Below are 4,061 nucleotides of genomic sequence, written 5' to 3'. Positions count from 1 at the left end.
TATAAAATATTTTTTTTATATATAAGTTAATTTAAGTTTAATAATAAATCAATTTATTTTTGGTTTAATATTATAAATTTTATAAAGATAATAATTAAGTATTCTKTTAGAATTTAATGATTATACTAATTATATTTTAGATTTTTTATATTTAAAATGAATTGTTTATCATGTATTTGATTGTGTTTATCTGCAGTTAGTTACACGAATTCAGATATGAGATGAAATCGGATAGGGATGAAATCGTTTAGGGATGAACGGGTTTAAGAGTTTTTAAGAGTTTTAACCAAATGCTTTATAAGATAGTATATATATATATATATATATATATATATATAATACTTTACATATATAAAAAAAAGTTTGAAAAATGAAAAAAAATTCAAGAATCCGCCCGAAATTCATCCGGAAAATATTAAGTTTTTTTTTAAAATATCTTGAAAAATTTATTACTTTAAGTTACCGGTGGCCTCCGGTTTCCGCTGAAATTTAAAATAATATAATTTTTTTTTCGGCGGACTTCCGACAAACGTTAATCTTACAAAAATAATTAAAAATCCGCCAAAAATCTGCCGATAAATAATTGTAATTAGAATTAATAATTTTGTTAAAATTAATTTATAAAATCCGCGGAAAATTCGCCGGAAATATTGTCGGAATATTTTTAGCAGCGAACAATTTTCGATGTAACTAAGGTCCGTCTATCAAACGCTTATTTAGGTAATTGTTTATCAAGTCATATTAACTTAGCAGATTAATATGATGAGTACTAAGAATCTTACTCGATAAGCGAAGGCGACGACTCTTACCATGGTAAACGATTACCGGGTGAATTATTGTATGTGATATATTTTTAATGAACTAAGACCTTATCTGATAAATAAATGATGATATTAAATTTTACCGACAAACGCTTACAAAATAAATATATATATATCAGTAGACAAAAATAGAGTGTAGTGTAACAGAATAGATAGTTGGTTGTAGTTTGTCTCAGGTTACCTTTTATGCGAAATACAAGATGACAACAACCCCAATTATTAAATATTTATTTCTTATCCCAAGAAACCCCTCTTTCCTTCCCTTCACCTTTTTCTATTGGGTGGAATTGGTTACTCGACTCCAGACCTCACCCACTTTTTCTTCCTATTTTTTCCACTTTATTTTTACAATCTTCACCTATTCTTACTCTCCTTTCTCTTTTATCTTATTTTCTTTACAAATTTTCAAAATCTATTTTTATTTATAGGGTAAAAAATGTTTTTGGTTTTGCATTTTTTTTTATTTTCTTCAGTTTTAAGTCCTTACAATATAAAAACTACATATTTAACGCTCAAAAGTTATCACTTCCTCTAATGATCGTTATCGTTGAGTGGTTAAATAAGGTATATATTCATGTTTTTACGTTTTCATCCTAATTATTATTAAAGATAAAAAAGAACTTCAAAAATCCATCCTATGAAATAATGACAAGTATCTCACCTTTCACATTCTCTCTCTCTCTCTCTCTCTCTTCTCATCTATACTTATAATATATAAGTAACTAACGTGTTTTTCCGTCTAAACACGTATTCAGACATAATTTATAATAGCAATTCAATTACACTCATTTGTATGTATCTAGACACAATTTACATTAGTAGTTCAATTAAACTCACTTGATTGACACGTGTCATCTTATTCCATCAATTCCACTAATTTAGAATGCAATTGATTTTATTCTTGGGTTAATTAATTCATGTGGTAACTAATTCCCAAAAAAAAATGGTGTTTATTTCTAACTTTAAATTCAATTTACTGATATATTTTTATTTCTAAATTCAATTTTATTTTAAGGTTAACTTCATTTTAACTAATTATTGTAGTTTCATTTCTAAATGCAAGTCTCAAGAGTTATTCTTCACATTATCTAAGAGATTAAAAAAGAAGATCATGAAGTAGGAAACTGGATCCTACTCTGAAGTCTTCTTTTTCATACTTAGCTCACCGGAACTCTGAAGTCTTCTTTTTCAAGCTTAGAAGTCTAAATTCTGAAGTCTTCTGATTTCAGACTTAGCTCATCCGAACTCTGAAGTCTTCTGATTTCAGACTTAGCTCATCCGAACTCTGAAGTCTTCTTTGGTTGATCGTATGGTAATTGATTTTATTACTTTGTTTGATCGTTTATTTTGAGTACATTTGGAAGTCTTCTTTTCTAGATGGAGCACCATGCAGAGTCTCTGCATAGTACATGTAGAGCTTCTGGCTTGCCTATACAGAGCTCTGAAATCTGAAAAGTTTTACTTAAGATTTATTTCAAAAAAACAAGTCTGAAGTCATTCTTCTGAGTTAGCTCACCCGAACTCTGGAGTCTAAAGTTTGAAGTCTTCTTTTTCAGACTTAGAAATTGGAACTCTGAAGTCTTCTTTTTCAGACTTAGAAATCCAAACTCTGAAGTTTTCTTTTTCAGACTTAGAAGTCCGAACACTGAAATCTTCTATAAGACTGAAGTCATTCTTCAGAGTTATTTCAAGAGTACAAGTCTGAAGAGTCATTATTCAAAGTTAGCTCACCCGAATTATGAAGTCTTCTTTTTCAGACTTAGAAGTCTGAACTCTGAAGTCTTCTGATTTCATACTTAGCTCACCCGAACTCTGAGTACATCTGGAAGTCTTTTTTTCCAGATGGAGCACCATGCAGAGCATCATACAAAGTCTCTACATAGTACATGCAGATCTTTTGACTTGCCTATATACATAATTCTGAAGTCTGAAGAGTTTTACTTCAGAGTTTTTTCAAAAGAAAAAGTCTGAAGTCATTCTTCAGAGTTAGCTCACACGAACCCAAAAGTTTTCCTTTTCAGACTTAGCTCACCTGAACTCTGAAGTATTCTTTTTCAGACTTAGAAGTCTGAACTCTGAAGCCTTCTTTTTCAGACATAAAAGTCTGAACTCTAAAGCCTTCTTTTTCAAACTTAGAAACCCGAAGTCTGAAGTCTTCTTTTTTAGACTTAGAAATCTGAATTCTGAAGTCTTCTACAAGTCTGAAGTTATTTTTTAGACTTTTACTTCAGAGTTATTTTAAGAGTACAAGTCTGAAGAGTCATTCTTCAGAGTTAGCTCATCGAAATTCTGAAGTCTTCTTTTTTAGGCTTAGCTCACCCGAACTCTGAAGTTTGAACTCTAAAGTCTTCTTTTCAGACTTAGTAGTCTGAACTCTGATTTAGTGGGATTGATTTTATACTTCATTGTTATTTCAAGAGTACAAGTCTCTACAGTCATTCTTTAGAGTTGTACTTCAGAGTTATTTCCAAAGTACAAGTCTGAAGAGTCATTCTTTAGAGTTAGCTCACCCAAACTCTAAAGTCTTGTTTTCCAGACGGAGCACCATGCAAAGCCTCTTCATAGTGCATGCAGAGCTTCTGGCTTACCTATACAGAGCTATGAATTCTGAAGAGTTTTACCTTAGAGTTATTTCAAGAGTAAAAGTATTGTAATAAACTTATCTAGACTTTGTAGATAAGTATTTAAGACTTAGGCTTAGTCTTGTAAGCCAGAGCCCCTTTGGTTGGTCTGGCTTCTGGATGGCTTTACATTTGGTTGTTTATTTGAACTTTGGAAAACTATTTCAATCTATCATAAAGAAACCAGAGGGGTTCTGATTGACCTTCATGTTTAACCAAAGGGTCTCTGGTTGTAATTGGAACTCAAATTCTTCAAGTATTTTAACATTTTTCTGACCCAGAGGGTCTGGGTAAACGAACCAGAGGCTCTGGTTGACCAGAGGGCGTTTGTTTGGCCTTGCTCTTGGTTGGTGAGTCCAGAGGGGCCCTGGTTGGTCTTGATCTGTATGATGCAAGCTTTACCATAGGGTCTTTTTCAAAAATATTGGGTATTTGAATAACTCTGAACTCAAGGTCTTCAAAATTCGTTTTCAGATTTGACACATGTGCTCTTCTAAGTTTAAATTCAATTTAATGATATAGTTTTATTTTTAAATTCAATTTTTCTAGGGTTAACTTCAATTTAACTAATCATTGATATAGTTTCATTTCTAAATTCAAGTCTGAAGAGTCATTCTTC

Source organism: Cynara cardunculus, unplaced genomic scaffold, assembly GCF_001531365.2.
Source record: "Cynara cardunculus var. scolymus isolate 2C unplaced genomic scaffold, CcrdV1 Un_Scaffold_3246, whole genome shotgun sequence".
Lineage (NCBI taxonomy): Eukaryota > Viridiplantae > Streptophyta > Magnoliopsida > Asterales > Asteraceae > Cynara > Cynara cardunculus.
The sequence above is the reverse complement of the archived record's forward strand: the minus strand, read 5'-3'. Positions refer to the sequence as shown.